Here is a 22,869-nt window from a genome sequence, read left to right as displayed (position 1 = left end):
TGGTGAATATCTGGTTGTGTAAGGCAGATATATGGATTGACCACATTGAGAAAGTGTGAGGAAGTGGAGAATTAGGTGATTAGGCCCTGCCTCTGGTATGAGAAAGTTAGAAAGTTAACTCTATATCTAGGGTGGATGCCGGAGCAACATGAAATTATAGGAATTGACTACAATGGTTCTTTGTGATTGCTTTCACTTAGCATAAGGCTCTTCCCTGTTGTAGCATTTATTAGTACTTTATTGCTTCTTACTGTGGAAAATTATTCCATTGTATGAATATACCACATTTTATTTATCTATTTACCAGCTGATGGAAACTGGGGTTGTTGCTATGTATTGTCTATTATGAATAATGTTGCTATGAACATATGTGTACAACATTTTATGTGGACATATGTTTTCATTTCTCTTGGATATATGTCTAGGAGTGAAACCGCTAGAATATAAGGTCATTTTTTGAAAAACTGCCAGACTGCTTTCCAAAACAACTGCACAATTTTACATTCCCACCAGCAGTGTATGAGGATTCTCATATTGCCATATCCTTACCAACACATTTTATTACCTGTCTTTTAATTATTTTCATCCGAATGGGTATGGAAATGTTTGGGGGTTTTGATTTGCATTTCAGTGATAGCTCATGATGTTGAGCATTGTTTCATGTGCTTACTTGCAATTTTTATATTTTCTTTTTTTTTTTTTTACCAAAATATGTTTATTATTTTGGTGTACCTGAGAAACAGTTCCATTTAGAATTGCTTTGGTGTCTTCATGATGTTACAGCTTTTTAATGTATAAATATGCCAATACATTGTAATGTGTGTGTGTGTATTTGCCTGTATATTATATTTAACATATTTCTTATGAGTGAGCATTTAGGTTGCTTTTATTTATTTATTTATTTATTTTTATTTTTTTTAATTTATTTTTTTATTATACTTTAAGTTCTAGGGTACATGTGGATAACGTGCAGGTTTGTTACATATGTATACCTGTGCCATGTTGGCGTGCTGCACCCATCAACTCGTCAGCACCCATCAACTCATCATTTACATCAGGTATAACTCCCAATGCAATCCCTCCCCCCGCCGCCCTCCCCAATTTTTATATTTTCTTTGGAGAAATATTTATCCAGATCTTTTTACCATTTTTATATTGGGTTGTCTTTTTACTTTTGAGTTGAAACAGTTTTTATTCATTCTAGATTGAAGTTCCTTGCTAAGTATATGATTTGAAATATTGTCTCCCATTCTCTGGGTTGGGTTTTCACTTATGTCCTTTGAAGCACAAAAGTTTTTAATTTCGATGATGTACAGTTTGCCTATTTTTCCCTTTGTTCTTTGTGCTTTGGTGTCATATGTAAGACACCAAATGTTACAAAGGTCCATAGTCACAAAGATTTATACCATGTGTTTTCTTCTAAGGGTTTTATAGATTTAGCTCTTACATTTAGGTTTTTGGACAATTTCTAGTTCATTTTTTCTAGTTCAATTTCTAGTTCAATTTTCTAGTTCATTTTTTCTAGTTCAATTTCTAGTTCAATTTGAACAATTTCTAGTTCATTTTTATATACGGTGTGAGGCAAGGATTAAAAGTCATTATTTTGCAGGTGCCTGTCCAATTGTCCCAACACCATTTGTTGAAAAGACAATTCTGACCCTATTGTATAGCTCTCATGCTCTTGTCAAACTCAATACATGTGAGGATTTATTTCTGGACTCTCAATACTTTTTCATTCATGTTTATGTTTACCCTTATGTCAGTACCACATAGTCTGGATTACTGTAGTTTCATGGTAAGCATTGAAATCAAATAGTGTGAGTCCTTCAACTTTGTTCTTTTATTATTTTGGATACTGTGGATCACTTGCATATAAATTTTGAGAGCAGCTTCTGAATTTCTATAAAAAGGCAGCTAAATTTGGTAAGGATTACATTGAGTCTATAGATCAATTTAGCTGGTATCAATATTTTAATAATATTAAGTCTCACAATCCATAAACATGGGATGTCTTTCCATTTATTTAGGTCTTCAATTCTTTTCAACAATTTTTAGAGTTTTCAGTGAACAAATATTACACTTTTTTGGTAAAACTCCTTAGTTTTAAAAATTATTTTGATGCACTTGCAGTTATAAAAATGTCATTTTTTTGATCATTACTACTGTATAGAAATACAATATGTTTTTGCATATTGATATTTTATCATGCAACTCTACTGAAGTTCATTGAACAGGTTTTAGTGGATCTCCTAGGATTTTCTATATGCAAGATTAATTCATCTGCAAATGTTTATATTATGAATCATGTTAACATTATCAGTTAACTTTATCAATTTTTATGTCCCGCTTATTTCTATCTAACCTAGAATATAAATAGGTTAGATAGAAGTATTAATTATTAATAACACATAAATAAAAACCACAATGAGATACCACTTCACACCTAATAGGATGCTAGAATATAAATTTAATTTATAAATATAAAATATATAATAAAATATACATAAATTTATTTTATATAAATATATAATAAAATATATAATATATAATAAAATATATAAAATAAAATGTAAAATATAAATTAATTTATATATAAGATTTTTTTAAAGTCTCTAATATATTTTCTTAGTACTTTTATGATTTCGAGATTTGTGTTTAAATCTTTGAATCAATTGGAGTTGGTGAGGATGTGGAGAAATTGGAACCCTCGTGCATTGCTGATGACAATGTAAAATCAAGAAAGGATTCCAGCAAAATGGGTGGGGAAAATCATGACCTGGGTGGTCTCTCTTCTCAATTGTCGAGTTTAACATAGGTACTCTGGTTGATATACTGCTGTTAAATTGGAGTGTTTGTGAGAGGGGGAGGGCCTGAAGCTTCCTAGTCTGCCATCTTGCTAATGTCATTCCACTGTTGAGATTTTGTATCTTCTTTAGTCAGCTCCATCTCCTTTTCTGTTATTGTCACAAATTATAACTTTATACATTGCATGTCCAAAACATACATTAAATACTGATTTTTATGCATTTGTCTTTCAGGTCATACAAAAAATAAAAAAGTGGAGCTACAATCCAAAATTCTAACAGTACTGGCTTTTGTCATTACTTACATATTTATATTTGCTAGAGATCTTTATCTCTTCATATAGCTGTGAGTTATTGTCTAGTTTCTTTTTGTTTAAATCTACATGGCTCTCTTTAGAATTTCTTGCTTGGCATATCTAGTGAAAATGAACTCCCTCAGATTTTGTTTATCTGAGAATGTCTTAATTTATCCCCATTAAAAAATATTTTTTGGTGAACATGGAATTCTCAGTTGACTCTTCCCCCAGCACTTTGATGATATAAACCTGACACATTCTGGCCTCCAGGTTTCTGATACCAAATTGGCTGACAGTCTTAATCACTTGTATATGATCAGTCACTGCTGACAGGTCTTAATCGCTTGTATATGATCAGTCACTGCTCTCTTTCTGCTTTTAAGATTCACTCTTTGTCTTTCAATAATTTTATTATAATGTGTTTTAGCATATGTCACTTTGTTTTGTCCTGTTTGTAGTTAATTGAGCTTCTTGGATTTTTACATTCATGTGTTTTATCAAACTTGGAAAGTTGTTAGCCATTATTACTTTTTGAATGATCTCTCTGCCCCTTTCTCTCTGTCTTCTCTTCCTAATATTCCCATAATGTGTAAGTTGGCCTGTTGTTCTGCTGGATCGTGTCCCACAGGTCCCTTAGGCTCTGTTCACTTTTCTTCATTTTTTTCCCTTTCTGTTCCTCAGACTCAATAATTTAAAAGGTTCTATCTTCTAGCTCTCTGAATCTTTATTCCACTTGCTGAAATCAGCTTTTGCCCTAATTTTGAGTTATTGTACCTTTCAACTCCAGAATTTCCTTTGGGGTCTTTATTCATAATTTCTGTATCTTTATTGGTACTGCCATTTTGTACATACACAATTTTCCTGTCTTTATTCATGTCTTCCTTTAGTTCTTTGAGCATATTTAAGACCATTGTTTTAACATCTCTGTCTAGTAAGTCTGGCATCTGTGCTTTCTCAGGCATTTTTTTTGTTTATTTATCAGTTTGTTTCTTTTAATACGCTATACTTTTATGTTTCTTTTCATGCCTTGTGGCCTTTTGTTAAAGAGTGCACATTTGAATCTTATAATGTGGTAACTCTGGAAATTGAATTGTGTATCCCCTTCCCTAAGGTTTTCTGGGGTTTTAAAAATTGTTGTAACATGTCTCTATGCCAGAAATCAGCATGGGCTAGAAGCTTAAGGTCTTCTCAGGTCTTTTCTGGGACCGTATCTTTCCTTGGGTATACACAGTGCCTTTCTAAATTACCCTGTATATGCAGTTGTTTTTGAATGTCCAAAAAAAAAAAAAAACGAAAAAAGATGATGAGGCTCCCTTAAATCCTCTGGAAGCTACTTGAGCTGGTGAGGGGTAAAACAATGGTTGCCAGGTTTATTTACCTGCACATCAGTAATCAGAAGCAGTTATCCATAACAGAACACAAACCACTGATATTTGGAGGACAATACCCTTATTATGCACTGTAGCTCCAACAAGCCATGCCAGAGACACAGGTTGCAGTCCCTACACTGACACAGGGCTTGGAAGGGGGCTGGAGTAAGAGTAGCTCCTATTGCACTGACGGCTAAAAAGGACTGATAATAACTACAATTTACCAGCAAAGTTTTCCCCTTGGAAGCTAAAAGAGTTCAAGTAGAATCAAGATTTCCAAAACAGTCACGTCAGACAGTTTCTGGTTTCTAGAAGTACAATTGTTGTCTCTGTGGAGAGATGAATTCCTAACACTTCCTACTCCACCATTTTCCCTGTCATCACTCTCCAAATACCATTTTTTGAACAATCCATCTTTTGCCCACAGTTATGCCATCTTTATAATATATTAAATATCTCTATCTATTTTGGTGAGTTAATGTATTCTAGTCTGTTTCATTGTTCTATTTTTAATTCATCACCAAGTTAATTACTGTAGCTTCATGATAAACAGTTACATATTTAAAGTCTGATGTCATATTTTGATCTCTTTAAGGTAGTGCTACACTGGAAGAAGAATGAAACAATAAAAGACAGTAGTGAAATCCATGATCCCTTCTAATTTTCATGGTCACTACCAAATTGTGTCTGTGTATTTTATCACTTTAATCCAGTTGTCTAGCATGGTGCTGATCACATAATTACTACTCAGTAGGAAGATAAAGATTCCTGGGCTTTATCTTTCAAATAGCAGCTCTTCATGCATGAAGTGGTTTTATTTCAATCTCATTTTTTTCATTTTTTAAAAAATTATAAACATTTTAGACCATACATAAAATAGAAAGACTAACACCTATATACCCACCTGGATTCATTTGTTACTATTTTGAGATATATATATCTTTTTTTTTTTTTTTTTTTTTTTTGAGACCGAGTCTCGCTCTGTCGCCCAGGCTGGAGTGCAGTGGCCGGATCTCAGCTCACTGCAAGCTCCACCTCCTGGGTTCACGCCATTCTCCCGCCTCAGCCTCCCGAGTAGCTGGGACTACAGGCGCCCGCCACCTCGCCCGGCTAATTTTTTGTATTTTTTAGTAGAGACGGGGTTTCACCATGTTAGCCAGCATGGGCTCGATCTCCTGACCTCGTGATCCGTCCATCTCGGCCTCCCAAAGTGCTGGGATTACAGGCTTGAGCCACCGCGCCCGGCCGAGATATATATATCTATATCTGTATCTTGCTATTCATCATTTTTATATTTTTTGTCTAAACACTTCAAAGTAAATTACATGTAAGCCCTAAATAATTTGTTTTGCATCTTCAAAATATAATAGTCTCTGAAATAACTAAATATCATTATAACCCCCTTAATAAGTTTAACTATAATTCCTTACATTTGAAATACACTCCATATTTAAGTTTTTCAAATTGCTCCAAAATGTGGCTCATAGCTCCTTTACAATGTTCCAATCACGGATAACACATTCTATTAGCTATTAGATATTGATATATTTCTTTCTTTAGCTGCCTGGATGAGTAGGAAGTTATTGATATATTTCTTAACTCTTAATCTACAACAGTTATTCCCTTCAACTTTTTTTTGTGACACTGACTTTTTTAAGTTACCAGGTGGATTGTTTTGTATAATGTCCCACACTCAGGATTTGTCTGATTGAATATTTATAATTTGTTTCACCTGTTACTCCTTGCTGTCTATTTCCTATTACCTAAGAGTTAGCTTTGAAGGCTAGATTCATGTTAACCATTTTCCCCCTCTTCTTCTCTGGAGGTAGGATTCTAGATTGACAGGTTTGTTTCTTTTATATTGAGTACTTAATTTGGTTGTTTTCTGGTTTTCACTACTACTATTGATTATCAGCTGCATGTAAAATTGGTATTACTTTGAAGGCAATTAAGTTTTCTCTAACTCCTATTAATATCCTGTGTATGACTTTACTGTACACAATTTTACTATGATGTGTTAAGGGTATGTATCTTTTTATTAAGTTGCTTGAGATTCACTGGGGTTTTTGAATAGTGGTTCTTTCATCAGTTCTAAAAATCCTCAACCATTGTCTTTTCAAATGGTGCCTCTGCCTCATGCTCTCTTTCCCTTCTACTTGAAATATTTTGTATCTTAATGCTAACTGCAGAAAAAATTTCAATTCTAAATTCCACTTAAACTCCTCTTTATTTGGTTTTAATATTCTTTATGTTTCCCATTTCAATTAGTATATCATTTTTCTTTGCATAATGTTTATTTATATTTACTTTTCTAATATATTTGGAATTTTTGATGGTACTTTGTTAATAATTTTAATGCTTTTTCACTTAGGAGCCTATTACAATATTTTATATTACATGTTATAAAAATTCCAAAATATGAGGTTCCTGGGAATTTTGATTCTTCAGGAACTTGTTCCTATAATTTAATTTACTCTAGTGTGTTTTGTGATTTTTAACTGTGAGGTACTTATTTTCCTTTAAATTTCAACTGTAGGAATTCTTTATGTCCTAAGGGGAAGCTAGGTAATTCCAGGGATTTGCTTGTTTCCGTAATGTACCTAGGCTCACTACTTGTTTGGGACCTTAAAATTATCTATTTAATATTCATTTGACCAGTCAATTAATGTGAAATAGAACTTCATCTCTGTGTGTGGGTAGGCTTATGTTTAAAATTTCTCAAGTGAGTGACATCATTGAAAATGGCAGAGGAGGAAACTCCAAAACTGCATTCATCCATTAAAGAAAAAATGGTCAGAATCAAATATTTTGGCAGATAAATTATAATTTAAGAATTATAACAATAAAGGGAACATTTAATTTTAAAAAGGTACTAAATTTCAGTGAGAGAGCATTATGGCATTTTAACTTATTGTCTACCATACTACACTACCTAGCTGGTAGGCAGCCATAGGAGCAGCTGCTTGTGTTCCTGGTGTGGCTTGCTAGGAACCAGAGAGGCAATTTGGACGTTGCTCTCCATAAATGTGGTTTTGTGTTTTGATCTGTCTGAAAGCTCCCAGAGGGGTTAGCTCAGAGTTGTGTTTTTTTTTTTGTTTGTTTGTTTGTTTTGTTTTTTCTTGCCAGCCTTTTAACTTTTATTGAAAGCATTTAAAGGCAAACATACAGGCTGCAGCCTCCTAGGACAAGAAATAATAGAAAGAACAAGGCACAGACAGACCAAAAATCCTGGGGGAAAATGCTAGTGAAGGAGATATGTGGGGAGTAAGGGCTTTTAAAAGCCCCTGTATATAAAAAGGAAACAGAAAGCTATGCGAGAGATACATGCTCAGAAAACACTGGAGAAAACCTGAAGATTTTGCTTCTACCTGACCTTTACTTTAGGCTCTAGCAAGCAGGAAGTGAAGGTCTATGCAGAGATGTAAATGGCCAAGCCGAAAGAGTGCACCAATACAGAGCCAATCTACAAAGATTGTAAGATAACTAAAAACATTTTTTTTAACTTTAGATATTTAAAAAAATATGTTTAATCACTAACTGACCACCGAGATAACAGAACAGAGATTTCAGGGACCAAAAATGACAAAGAATATAGTATTTAAAAATAGATCAGAAAAATCACTAAACAAACAAAAAATCACAACCTACAACAAATAGCAACAAAAAACCCCAAGAAGGAGAGATAACCTGATTTATAAAGTTACCACATTGTAATAATATAAATGTCCAGTTTTCAACAACAAATAAAGAGGCACAAAAAAAGTAAGAAAGTGTGGTTCATTCACAGAAAGAAAAAAAAATTAATAGTTATAGTCCCTGAGTAAGCCTAGACAGGGAACGGGTGAGTGAGTTCCTGTTCTACTAGATCCCAGGAGAACTGGTTGTTAAAAAGAGCCTGGAACCTCCCTTTCTCTCTTACTTCTTATCTCACCATGTGATCTCTATACACCCTGGTTCCCCTTCACGTCTTCCATGAGTAGAAGCAGTCTGAGGCCATCACCAGAAGTAAATGCTGGTGCTGTGCTTTTTGTACAGCCTGCAGGACCATGAGTCAAATAAACCTCTTTCCTTTATAAATAACTCAGCCTTAAGCATTTCTTTGTCACAACATAAAATGGACTAGACAGATGAGAAAACATTTAGGGGAGCCCAGGAATCTGGCTGAAAGGTTGGAGCTCCCTGATGCAGAAAAACAAAACAAAACAAAAACAACCCAGGAATAGATGTATTGAAGGGGATAAGTAGGACAATTTCATATACCCATGTCACCCTCCACTGCCCACCTGCCCAGGGTGGCAGAGCTCAGGGCCAAAAGAGACCTCCTCAGAAACTGACAGTGGATCCTATGAACTGGCTTGTGTATTCCACCAAAAGTTCCACTCATGAACCTCATAGGATGTTTCACCTGTGGACCTCCCAACTAGCTGACATACACCCTTATTAGTCCACATGCTCCTTCCCCAAGAGCTGAGACCCTGCATTCACTCACAGATAGTGTGCATAAGCCTCAATAGACAGCACACAGATATGACCAGCCACTGTAACTCTGCTAGATTTGGAGAAAATGCTCAATCTTGACACTTCAAGGCACTGCCATAGAGAAAATAATCAGGAGGCTTTCAGCAGCTGGCATGACATTGTGAAATCAACAGAAGGTGCACAATTCCAAGACTTCACCCTCACAGGGAACAAGAAGACTGGAGCAAATAGATCGATACAAAATATCTGAGAGATCCCCCAAAATCTCGAATCAGACTCACTTGTGAAGATCTTTACTTCCAGGAGGTTACTGTTTCTTCAAATGTGAAGACAGAGACACAAGGCTTCAAGGAACATGAAGAATCAAGGACACATGAGACACCAAAGGAACAAAATAAAGCTCCAATGGTCGATGCCAAAGAAATGAAAATCAATGAACTTCTTGATAAGAATTCATAATAATTATCTTAGAAAAGTTCAGTGAGCTACAAGATAACACAGATAAACAACTAAATGAAATTTTAAAAACACATGAACAGAATGAGAAATTTAACAAAGAGATAGAAGCTATAAAAAAGAACCAACCAAATTCTGGAGCTGAACAATAACTGAACTGAACACTTCAACAGATAGCTCAACAACATGCTTAATCATGCAGGAAAAAAGTCAGTAAACTTAAAGACAGATCGTTTAAAATTATCCAGTACACAGAATGAAAAGAAAAAAGAATGGAAAAGTGTGAAGAATGCTTACAGGACTATGGAAGACCACCAAGTGAACCAATAGATGCATTATGAAAGTCCAAGGAGCAGAAAAAGAGAAAGGGAGAGAAAGCCTATTTAAATAAATGATGACAGAAAACTTCTCAAATCTGGAGAGAGAAATTAATATCCAAATCCATGAAGCCCAAAGAACTCAAAACAGATTGAACATAAAACGGTATTCACTGAGACACATTATGAAAAGTCAATAACAAGGAAAATTTTGTAAGCACCAAGAGAAAAGCAACTCACCACATAAAGGGAATCCCCATAATATTACAAAGGATTTCTTAGAAGAAACCCTGCAGACCAGGAGAGAGTGGGATAATACATTCAAAGTGTTGAAAGGAAAAAAAACCAAAACACTACCAACCAAGAATGTTTTGTCTAGCAAGTTGTCCTTCAGAAATGAAAATAAATAAATAAATAAATAAATAAATAAAAATGTTCCCAGACAAAAAAAGCTGAGGGAGTTTATCACCAATAGGCCTTCCTTACCAAATGCTAAAGGGAATTCTTCAAGTTTACAAACAAAAGGATGATAAATAGCAACATTAAAACATATGAAAGTATAAAACTCACCAGTAAAAATAAGTATATAGTTGAATTCAGAATAGTATAATACTGTAATGATGTTATATAAATCACTTTCAACTCTAGTATAAAGTTAAAAGACAAAAGCATTAAAAATAACTCTAGCCATAATAATTTTTTAATGAACACACAATACAGAATGGTGTAAACTGTGACATCAATAACTTAAAATGTGGCAGTGCAGAAGTAAAATTGTAGTTATTGTCTCTGATTAAACTTAAGTTGTTATCAGCTAGAATCAATAATAATATTTATATCAGCAATATAAAACTAGAAATCAGTAATGGGGAATCTTGGAAAAGTCACAAATACATGGAAGTTAAACAGCATTCCCCTGAAAAACCAATAAATCAAAGATTAAATAAAAAAGGAAATGAAAATTATCTTGAGAGAAACAAAAATGAAAATATCATATACCAAACTTACAGTATACATCAAAAGCCATTATAACAGAGAAGTCTATAGCAATAAATGCCTACATTAAGAAAAACAAAAGATTTGAAATAAACAACCTAACTTTATAACTCACAGAAAAAAAGAAGAAAAAATTAAGCCTAAGGTGATTAGAAAAAAAGAAAATAATCAATATAAGAGCAGAAATAAATGAAATAGACACTAGAAAAACAATTGAAATGACCAAATAACTAAGAGTTGGTTTCTCAAAAAGATAAATCAAATTGACAAACGTTTAGCTAGACTAGAAAAAAAGAGAGTAGACTCAAAAAAATCAGAAATGAAGGAAAAGACATTACAGCTGATAGCACATAAATGCAATGGATCAGGACAGACTACTTTCAATAATTATATGACAACAAATCAGTATAATTGCAGGATACAAAATCAAAATACAAACATCGGTTGCATTTCTACACCCTAACAATGACCTATCCTAAAAATAAATAGAACAATCATATTTACAATAGTATTAAAAAGAATAAAATACTTAGAAATAATTGTAACCAAGCAAGTAAATTCTGTACACTGAACAGTATAAAACATTGTAAAAAGAAACTGAAAAAGACACAAATAAATGGTAAGATATCTCATGTTAATAAATTTGGAAAATTAATGTTATTAAAAATGTCCTTATTATCCAAAGTGATCTATAGATTCACAACAATCTACCAAAATTCCAATGGTATTTTTCCCCACAGAAATAGAAAAACAATCCTAAAATTCATATGGGACCCCCAGAAGATTCTAAATAGCTAAAGCAGTCTTGAGGAAGAAGAATGAAGTTAGAGGCATAGGATTTCCTGATTTCAAATTACATTGAGAAACTGTAGTAATCCAAATAGTATGTTATTGCATAAAAACAGACATACAGACCAATGTAACAGAATAAAGAGCCTGGAAATCAATCCAAGCATTTAAGTCAACTAGTTTTTGATAAATGTGCCAAGAATATGTAATGGAGAAAAGATGTCTCTTCAATAAACGGGGCTGAGAAAACTGAGTATCTACATGCAAAAGAATGAAATTGGGCCCATATATTGCACTCTACATAAAAATCAAGTAAAATTGGATTAAAGACTTAAATGTAAGACCTGACACTATAAAACTCCTAAAAGAAAGCATAAGGAAAAAGCTCCTTGACATTGTTCTTGGCAATAGTTTCTTTTGGATTTGATTCCAAAGGCACAGGCAACAAAAGTAAAAATAAAATTAAAAAAAAGTGTGATTTCATCAAACTAAAAAGCTCCTAAACAGCAAAAGAAACAATCAACAAAATGAAAAGGCGACCTACAAGATGAGAGAAAATCTTAGCAAACTATATATCTAATAAAGGGTTAATCTCCAAAATATACAAGAAACTCCTCTAACTCAGACAAAACAACCCCAAATATTAAAATTGGCAAAGGACCTGAATAGAGTTTTCTCCAAGGAAAACATACAAATGGCCAACAGGTATATGAAAAGGTGCTCAGTATCACCAATCATTAAGATAAATGCAAATCAAAACCACAGTTAGATACAACCTCACACCTGGTAGGATGACTATTATTTTAAAAGCCAAATGATAATAAGTCCTGGCAAGGATGTGAAAAAAAGGGTACCCTTGTACACTATTGGTGGAAATGTAAATTGGCATAGCCATTATGGAAAGCAGCATGGAAGTTCCTTCAAAAATTGAAACAGAACTATCATATGACCTAGTTACCCTATACCTGGTTATTTTTCTAAAGGAATTGAAATCAGGATCTTGAAGAGATACCTTCACTTTCGTGTTCATTGCCAAGACACAGAAACAATCTAAATGTCTGTCAGTGGATGAATGGATAAAGAAAATGTGGCCGGGTGCGGTGGCTCATGCCTGTAATCCCAGCACTTTGGGAGGCTGAGGCGGGCAGATCACGAGGTCAGGAGATCTAGACCATCCTGGCTAACACGGTGAAACCCCGTCTCTACTAAAAATACAAAAAACTAGCCGGGCATGGTGGCGGGTGCCTGTAGTCCCAGCTACTCGGGAGGCTGAGGCAGGAGAATGGCGTGAACTTGGGAGGCAGAGCTTGCAGTGAGCCGAGATTGCACCACTGCACTCCAGCCTGGGAGACACAGCGAGACTCTGTCTCAAAAAAAACAAAAAAACAAAAAAAAACAAAAAAAAAAAAAGAAAAGAAAATGTCACACACACACACACATACACACACACACACACACAGAGGAATATTATTTAGCCTAAAAAAAGAGAAAAATCCTATCGGTCGTGACAACATGAATGGACCTGTAGTGAAATAAGCCAGACACAAAAAGACAAATATCGTATGATCTCACTTATATGAGGAATCTAAAATAGTCAACCTCATAGATGTGGAGAGTAAAATGATGGTTGACGGGGTCTGGGGGAGGAAAAAATGGGAAGGTGATGGTCAAAGGGCACAAAGTTTCAGTATACAATATAAATAAATTCTGGAGACTTACTTATGATATTATGATATAAGCAATATATATTTGGTCTCTACCTCAGGTTCTTGGCACAGAGCTCCTAAAACCCTTGTAATTTCCTGAGTAGCAGCAGGCTAGGTGTATCTTTTGATCTAATATTTGGTCTTTGACCCCAATTCCTGACATGGAGTTCCTAATCCCTTGGAATTTCCTGGGTGATAGGAGTGTCTTTTATTCTAATGAAGCAACTCTTTGTGGGCTCCTGGATGGGGGCTGGTCAGCAGAAAGATCAAGCTGTGATTAGAAGCTTGGAACTTTCAGCTCTACTCCTCTCCATCCTCTGGGAAGTGGAAAGGGGCTGGAGATTGAGTTAATAATCATGTGTGCCTGTGTGATGAAGCCTCCATAAAAATCCCTGAACTACAGAGTTAGGAGAGCTTCTGGGCTGGTGAACACATCCACATGTCAGGAAGGTGGCACACCCCAACTACATGGGGACAGAAACTCCTTCACTCAGGAACCTTCCAGTCCACACCCTATGTATGTCTTCATCTTGATATTCAACTATACCCTTTGTCATATCCTTTATTAATATAATAAACCAGTAAATGTAAGTGTTTTTTTAAATTCTGTGAGCCACGCTAACAAATTAATGGTACTTGAGGATGGGGTCATGAAAAACCCTGATTATTAGCTGGTAGGTCAGAAGCACTTGTAAAACAATCTGGAGCTTTCAACTGGCATTAGAAGTGGGGGGCCATCTTGTGGGACTGAGCCCTTAACCTGTAGGATTTGACTCTAATTCCAGGTAGAGAGTGTCATAATTGAATTGAATTATAAGACACTCTGTTGGTGTCTGTTGCAGAAAAGTTTGGTGTTTAGGGAAAAAAGCCACACATTTTGGCCACAAAAGTGTTCTGTGTTGTGTTGAGTGGAGCATGTGAGAGAAGGAAGAACATCTTGTTTTTTTTTTTTCCTATCAAATATACTAATAAACAGCATAATATTGATAGGTAACAATAATGTATTATATGCCTAAACTTTGCTAAGACAGTAGATATGTTAAGTGTTCTTAACACACACACACACACACACACACACACACACACACACACACACAATGATAATAAAGGGGATGGGAGGACTCTTTGGAAAGTGATGGATATATTTATGCCCTTATCATTAACATTAAATGTACAGAGCTTTTTTATATGTGAATCATATATCAATTAAATAGTTTTAAAATGAAATAAAATGTGGGGACATTACTAGCGACCTTACAGAAATATGAAGTAGTATAAAACATATGATGGACAATTGTCTACCACATATTAGATAACCTAGATAAAATGGACAACTTCCTAGAAACACAAAAACTGCCCAAATGACTCAAGAAGTACAAAATCTGATGAGATATAGGTAAAGAGAATGAATCAGTAACCAAAATCCTCCTAGCAAAGAAAAGTCCAGGATCAAATGGCTTTGGTAGTGAATTGTACCAAACATTTAAAAGTAATTAACACAAAGCCGGGTGCAGTGGCTCACGCCTGTAATCCCAACACTTTGGGAGGCTGAGGTGAGCGGGATCACCTGAGGTCAGGAGTTCGAGATCAGCCCGGCCAACATGGTGAAACCCCATCTCTACTAAAGATACAAAAATTGCCAGGCATGGTGGTGCATGCCTGTAATCCCGGCTACTTGGGAGGCTGAGGCAGGAGAATAGCTTGAACCCGGGAGGCAGAGGTTGCAATGAGCTGAGATTGCGCCACTGCACTCCAGCCTGGGTGACAGAGCGAGACTCTGTCTCAAAATAAATAAATAAATAAATAACACAAATACATCTTGAAGTATTCCAAAAATGAGAAGACGATGCGACATTTCCTAACTCATTCTATGAAGACATCCTTAAACTGATATCACAGCCAGACAAAAATATCACAAGAAAACTATAGATCAACATCATTTATGAATATAGATGTAAAAATTCTCAAAAATATCAACAACTATCAAACTGAATCTAACAGCATATTAAAATATTATACTCCATGACCAAGTGGAATTTATTCCAGGAATACATATTTAGTTCAATATATGAAAATCAACATAATACATCACATTAAGAGAATGAAGGAAAAACATCACGTTCTTACAAATTGATACAGAAAAGGCCTTTGACAAATTCCAATTCCCTACCATGATAAAAACACTCACCAAACCAAGAATAAAGGAGAACATCCTTCACATGATAAAAGGCATTTACAAAAAATTCATAGCTAGCATCATACTTAAGGATGAAAGACTTTCTCCTATAATCAAAAACAAGACAAGGATGCCCACTTTTACTGCATCAATTCAACATGGTACTGGAAGTCTAGCCAGATAATTAGGCAAGCCAAAAGAATAAAGGCATATAAATTGGAAAGGAAAAAGTGAAACTCTCTCTCATCATTAATGACACGATGCTATACATAGAAAATCCCAAGATCCACAAGAAACTTACTAGAACTAATAAACCAGTTCAACCACCTGTGGCAAACTGCTTATTACCATTCCACAAAGACATAAGAAGCTTGCATCATAATGTCAATGTGCTCGCTGCTACTTTCATTAAAAAAACCTGCTATGAAAACAATATGTAATTTGTTGTCAATTTAAATAAATTCTGGCATAGATTCCTTTTCTTTGAACTTCAGATTAGCACTTTGAGTAGCATCATTCAGGATTGATCATATGCTCCAACTTTATAACTAAATTTTACACATTTAAATTAATATGAAAAATGATTGTGCTCACTTTGGCAGCACATATACTAAAATTGGAACGATATAGAGAAGATTAGCATGGCCCCTGTGGAAAGATAACATACAAATTCATGAAGCATTCTGTATTTTTAATTAAAAGACACAGAATGTCAAGGTGGATAAACAGTCAAGACCCATCTCACATGCAAAGACACACATAGGCTCATGAAAGCAGAAAGAAGGCAGGGTTGCAATCCTAGCTTCTGACAAAACAGACTTTAAACCAACAAAGATCAAAAAAGACAAAGAAGGCATTACACAATAGTAAAAGGTTCAATTCAACAAGGAGAGCTAACTATCCTAAATATATATGCACTGATACAGGAGCACCCAGATTCATAAAAAGAAGTTCTTAGAGATCTACAAAGAGACTTAGACCCCCACACAAAAACAGTAGAAGACTGTAACACCCCACTATCAATATCAGACAGATTGTCAAGACAGAAAACTAACAAGGATATTCAGGACTTGAACTCAGCTCTGGACCAAGTGGACCTGACACATATCTACAGAGCACTCCATGCAAAAACAACAGAATATACATTTTTCTTGGTACCACGTAGCACTTACTCTAAAATCGATCACATAATTGGAAGTAAAACACTCCCCAACAAATTGCAAAAGAACTGAAATCATAACAGTCTCTCAGACCACAGTACAATCAAATTAGAACTCAAGATTAAGAAACTCACTCAAAACCACACAACTACATGGAAGCTGAACAACCTACTCCTGAATGACTCCTGGGTAAATAACGAAATTAAGGCAGAAATCAAGAAGTTCTTTGAAACTAATGAGAGCAAAAAGGCAAAGTACCAGAATCTCTGGGACGCAGCAAAAGCAGCGTTAAAAGGGAAATTTATAGCACTAAATGTGCACATCAAAGAGCTACAAATATCTCAAATTAACACCCTAACAACACAACTAAAAGAACTAGATAACCAAGAGCAAAAAAAAACCCCAGAGCTGGCAGAAGACAGGAAATAACCAAGATCAGAGTTGAACTGAAGGAGATACAGACATGAAAAACCCTTCAAAAAGTCCATGAATCCAGGAGCTGGTTTTCTGAAAATAATAATAATAATAATAATAATAACAACAACAAAATACATAGACCACTAACTAGACTAATAAAGAAGAAAATACAGAATAATCAAATAGACACAATAAAAAATGATAGAGAATATCACCAATGACCCCACAGAAATACAAAAAACTACCAGAGGATACTATAAACACCTCTATCCAAATGAACTAGAAAATCTAGAAGAAATGGATAAATTCCTGGACACATAGACCCTCAAGACTGAAACAGGAAGAAGTTGAATCCCTGAATAGACCAATAACAAGTTCTGAAATTGAGGCAGGAATAAATAGCCTACCAACCAAAAAAAGCCCAGGACTCGACAAATTTACAACTGAATTCACCCAGAGGTACAAAGAGGAGCTGGGACCACTTCTTCTGAAACTATTCCAAACAACTGAAAAGAAGGGACTCCTCCCTAACCCACTTTATGAGGCCAGCATCATCCTGATAGCCAAAACCTGGCAGAGATACAACAAAAACAAAAAAACTTCAGGCCAATATCCCTGATGAACATCGATGCAAAAATCCTCAGTAAAATACTGGCAAACAGAATCTAGCAGCACATCAAAAAGCTTATCCACCAAGATCAAGTTGGCTTCATCCCTGGGATGCAAGTCTGGTTCAGCATATGAAATCAAATTAACGTATTTTATCACATAAACAGAACCAATGACAAAAACCACAAGATTATCTCAATAGATGCAGAAAAGGCTTCTGATAAAATTCAACATCCCTTCGAGTTGAAAACTCTCAACAGACTAGATATTGAAGGAATATACCTCAAAATAATAAGAGCCACTTACGGCCGGGCGTGGTTGCTCACAACTGTAATCCCAGCACTTTGGAAGGCTGAGGCAGGTGGATCACCGGAGGTCAGGAGTTCGAAACCAGCCTGGCCAACATGGCAAAATTCCATCACTACTAAAAATACAAAAATTGGCCTGGCATGGTGGCAGGTGCCTGTAGTCCCAGCTACTTGGGAGGCTGAGGGAAGAGAATCGCTTGAACCTTGGAGGCAGAGGTTGCAGTGAGCCGAGACTGTGCCACTGCACTCCAGCCTGGGTGATAGAACAAGACTCCATCTCAAAAAAAAAAAAAAAAAAAAAAAAAAAAAAAAAAAAGGGAAAAAAAAGAAAGAAGAGCCATTTATGACAAACTCATAGCCAATATCATACTGAATGGGCAAAAGCTGGGACCATTTCCCTGAAAACCAGCACAAGACAAGAATACACTCTCTCTCCCCTTCCATTTAACATAGTATTAGAAGTTCTGGTCAGGGTAATTGGTCAAGAGAAAGAAGTAAAGGGTATTCAAATAGGAGGAGAGGAAGTCAAATTGTCTCTGCAGATGACATGATCGTATATCCAGAAAACCTAGATATAGGTTTTTCATGTTTGTTGGCTGCATAAATGTCTTCTTTTGAGAAGTGTCTGTTCATGTCCTTTGCCCACTTTTTAATGGGGTTGTTTGGGGTTTTTTGCTAAATTTGTTTAAGTTCCTTGTAGATTCTGGATATTAGACTTTTGTCAGATGAATAGATTTCAAAAAATTTCTCCCATCCTGTACGTTGTCTGTTGACTCTGATTATAGTTTCTTCTGCTGTGCAGAAGCTCTTTAGTTTAATTAGATCCCATTTGTCAATTTTTGCTTTTGTTGCCATAACTTTTGACATTTTTGTCATGAAATCTTTGCCTGTCCCTACGTTTTGAGTGGTATTACCCAGATTTTCTTCTGGGTTTTTATGGTTTGGGGTTTTACCTTTAAGTCTTTAATTCATCTTAAGTTAATTTTTGTGTATGATGTAAGGAAGGGGTCCAATTTCAGTTTTCTGCATATGACTAGACAGTTTTTACAGCACCATTTATTAAATAGGCAATCCTTTCCCTGTTGCTTGTTTTTGTCAGATTTATCGAAGATCAGATGGTTGTAGATGTGCAGTCTGATTTGTGATATCTCTATTCTGTTCCATTGATCTATGAGTCTGTGTTTGTACCGGTACCATGCTGTTTTGATTACCGCAGCCTTGTAGTATAGTTTGAAGTAGTGTGATGACTCCACCTTTTTTCTTTTTGCTTAGGATTGTCTTGGCTATACTGGCTCTTTTTGGTTCCATATGAATTCTAATGTAGTTTTTGCTAATTCTGTGAAGAATTATCAATGGTAGTTTAATAGGAATAGCATTGAATCTATAAATTGCTTTGGGCAGTGTGGCCATTTTCATGATATTAATTCTTCCTATCCATGAGCATGGGATGTTTTTCTATTTATTTGTGTCCTCTCTGACTTTTTTGAGCAGTGGTTTGTAGTTTTCCTTGCAGAGGTCCTTCATTTCCCTTGTTAGCTGTATTCCTAGGTATTTTATTCTCTTTGTAGCCATTGTGAATGGCAACTCATTCATGATTTGGCTTTCTGCTTGTCTGTTGTTGATGTATAGGAATGCTTGTGATTTTTGCACATTGATTTTGTATCCTGACTTTGCTGAAGTTGCTTCCCAGCTTAAGAAGATTTTGGGATGAGGTGATGGGGTTTTCTAGATATAGGATCATGTCATCTGCAAACAGAGACAATTTGACTTCCTCTCCTCCTATTTGAATACCCTTTATTTCTTTCTCTTGACCAATTACCCTGACCAGAACTTCTAATACTATATTAAATAGAAGGGGAGAGAGAGTGTATTCTTGTCTTGTGCTGGTTTTCAAGGGAAATGCTCCCAGCTTTTGCCCATTTAGTATGATATTGGCTATGAGTTTGTCATAAATGGCTCTTCTTTCTTTTTTTTTGTCTTTTTTTTTTTTTTGAGATGGAGTCTTGTTCTGTCACCCAGGTTGGAGTGCAGTGACACAGTCTCGGCTTACTGCAACCTCTGCCTCCAAGGTTCAAGCGATTCTCTTCCCTCAGCCTCCCAAATAGCTAGGACTACAGGCACCTGCCACCATGCCAGGCCATTTTTTGTATTTTTAGTAGCAATGGAATTTTGCCATGTTGGCCAGGCTGGTTTTGAACTCCTGACCTCAGGTGATCATTACAGAAATGCAAATCAAAACCACATTAAGATACCATCTGATACCAATCAGAATAGTGATTATTAAAGAGTCAAGAAACAACAGATGCTGACGAGGCTGTGGAGAAATAGGAACACTTTTACACTGTTGGTGGGAATGCAAATTAGTTCAATCATTGTGAAAGACAGTGTGGCAATTCCTCAATGACCTAGAACCAGAAATACCATTTGACTCAGCAATCCCATTACTGGGTATATACCCAAAGGAATATAAATCATTCTATTATAAAGATACATGTACATGTATGTTCATTGCAGCACTATTCACAATAGCAAAGATGTGGAATCAACCCAAATGCCCATCAATGATAGACTGGATAAAGAAAACGTGGTACCATATATACCATGGAATACTATGCAACCATAAAAAGGAATGAGATCATGTCCTTTCAGGGACATGGATGGAGCTGGAAGTCATTATCTTCAGCAAACTAATGCAGGAACAGAAAACTCAACACTGCATGTTCTCACTTATAAGTGGGAGCTGAACAATGAGAACACATGGACAGAGGGAGGGGAACAACATACACTGGGGCCTGTCGGGGGAGGGCAGGGGAGGCAAGAGCATTAGGGAGAAGAGCTATTGCATGCCGGGCTTAATACCTAGGTGATGAGTTGACAGGTGTGGCAAACCGCCATGGCACACATTTACCTATATAAAAAAACTTTACGTTGTGTACATGTATCCTGGAACTTAAAATTAAATTTAAAAATTTATTAACTTCTCAATAAAAATGAATTACTTGCTCTTGTGATTCTAATTTTAGTTTTCTCTGGGTCTGTATAAAGTGAGTGAATCCACTAAATGCTAGTATTCTAGTTCCTGTGCTGTTACTGTTTCTCCTTATAATTTAATAAACTGATATTTTGAATCCTGTAAACCTTGTAAACTTGCTAAACATGAGCTTTTCCCACACAGATGGATTTTATTTTTCTGTTAATGAGGTTATTGAGCTTCTGAACTGGTATGATCTATGGCCAGATATTGTGTACTTCTTTTAATGCCATCAAGGTACTGAGTGTTATTATGGATGGCTTCTTGACGACATCCAGTAGACCTTGCAACACAGAGACACATCCGTTGGCCTGACCAACAGCCTTTTCCGTTTTGAAACTCCAAGAAAATTTCAAGGGAATTTTAGAAGAATATTAGTGTCCTTCACCACTAATCAATCTTATTGAAGGAATATGAAAATAAAATTAATTGGAGATGAAATTAACTAGAGAGCCCAACCATGTATGTGAGTTATGGATATAACATCTCACATAAGCCTCAATGCTTATTATAAACTGCAGTAAGTGAACTGTTATGTTTCTAACACCAGAGAGCAGTTACCTCAGAAACACATATGAAAATGACATCATCAATATCAAAAGAGACATGAGAAATTGTTGGAGTAGGAGCATATTATTGAATAAATGATACTGGTATTATGTAGAAAAAAATCCATTTCTATTTTACTCTTCCATTTTCCATTTACCAGCCAAAATTCATTCTAGGTAAATAAGTATTTATTTCTCCTTCCACTCCATTTAAAACACTCACTAAGACATCTAATCTTCCTGGGATTTGTTCATGTGTATTGGAATTTAACTTGTTTTCCCAAACGACTAGCTAATTATTCCAACACCATTCACTAAACATGCCAAAAAAAAAAAAAAAAAAAAAGTTAACATAACAGGCCTGAGATTGCTCTCCTTAGAAACTCCTGCTTGCCAGGATGGCCCTGGAGTGTGGGAACTAGGACTAAGGGAGAATTCCCATCATTCCTAGAGCTGATAAGAATGGCTCACTGTACATAAACTTTTTGTGCAAACAATGTGGTTCATGCAAAATACTTTCTTTCCTTCTTGGATTCTGGAATTTCGGTCTGTGCTAGGCAAAGGGCAGACACATGAAAAGCCCCCAATAAAAATCTTGGGCATTGAGTCTCTAATGTTGTCTTTGGTAGACAAAACATTTCATACATGTTGTCACAATTAATTGTTGGAGGAATTGAGCATATCCCGTGTGACCATACACAGCAAGAGGACTCTTGGAAGTTTGAGCCTATTTTCTTCTAGATTTTGCTCCATGCTTTTTCCCCCTTTGCTGGTTTGGTTTTGTATCCTTTCACTGTAATAAATCACAGCTGTGAGTACAACTATATACCAAGTCCTGTGTGTCCTGCTAGCAAATCATAGAACATGTGGATGGTTGTGAGGACCCACAGCAGACAGAATATTTCACTTTTTTCCACGAATCTGAACTGTTGTCTTAGTATAAAAGTCTATATATGGGCTCTCTGTGTCCCATTTATCTTTTCCTGAGTCAGTTCTACTATTTTAATAACCATAGGTTAACCAAAAAAATTTTAGATTCCTGCCCAACCTCCAAATTACTTTTCTTTCAAAATTCCTGGACTGTTCATAGGTTTATATGTGCACAGAAATTTATAAGGATTTGTTGAACCTCTGAAAACCTCTAAACCAAGGACCTCTAAAGGCAAATGGGGAAAACCTAAAAATACTCCACTCATAAGAAAGAAAATAAAACTAGCTAATAAACATCTGAAAATATGTTTAACCTCTTTACTAATATCAAAACAACAGTGCAATACTACATTATCTAATTCCATTAGTAAATGACTTAAAAATTAAAAATATATGTCACTAAGGTCATAAACACATTAAAAACCGTATGTTCTAAGCTTACCATCTCTTTCTAAGACAAACTGTCTAGTGTACAGT

At 35.5% G+C, this 22,869-nt stretch overlaps 1 protein-coding gene and 1 non-coding gene across 3 annotated transcripts in view; one reads left to right on the top strand and one right to left on the bottom strand.

Moving 5' to 3' along the window:
- The window catches only part of BHLHB9 (basic helix-loop-helix family member b9), an 89,070-nt gene that overhangs the window by 54,856 nt on the left and 11,345 nt on the right, over positions 1-22,869 (bottom strand). The gene's annotated exons all lie outside the window — the stretch shown is intronic.
- Positions 15,976-16,082, top strand: LOC112616653. The gene has a single exon (XR_003117694.1). It is a non-coding gene; the product is annotated as a U6 spliceosomal RNA (small nuclear RNA).

This window comes from Theropithecus gelada, chromosome X, assembly GCF_003255815.1.
Source record: "Theropithecus gelada isolate Dixy chromosome X, Tgel_1.0, whole genome shotgun sequence".
Lineage (NCBI taxonomy): Eukaryota > Metazoa > Chordata > Mammalia > Primates > Cercopithecidae > Theropithecus > Theropithecus gelada.
The sequence above is the reverse complement of the archived record's forward strand: the minus strand, read 5'-3'. Positions and strand labels throughout refer to the sequence as shown.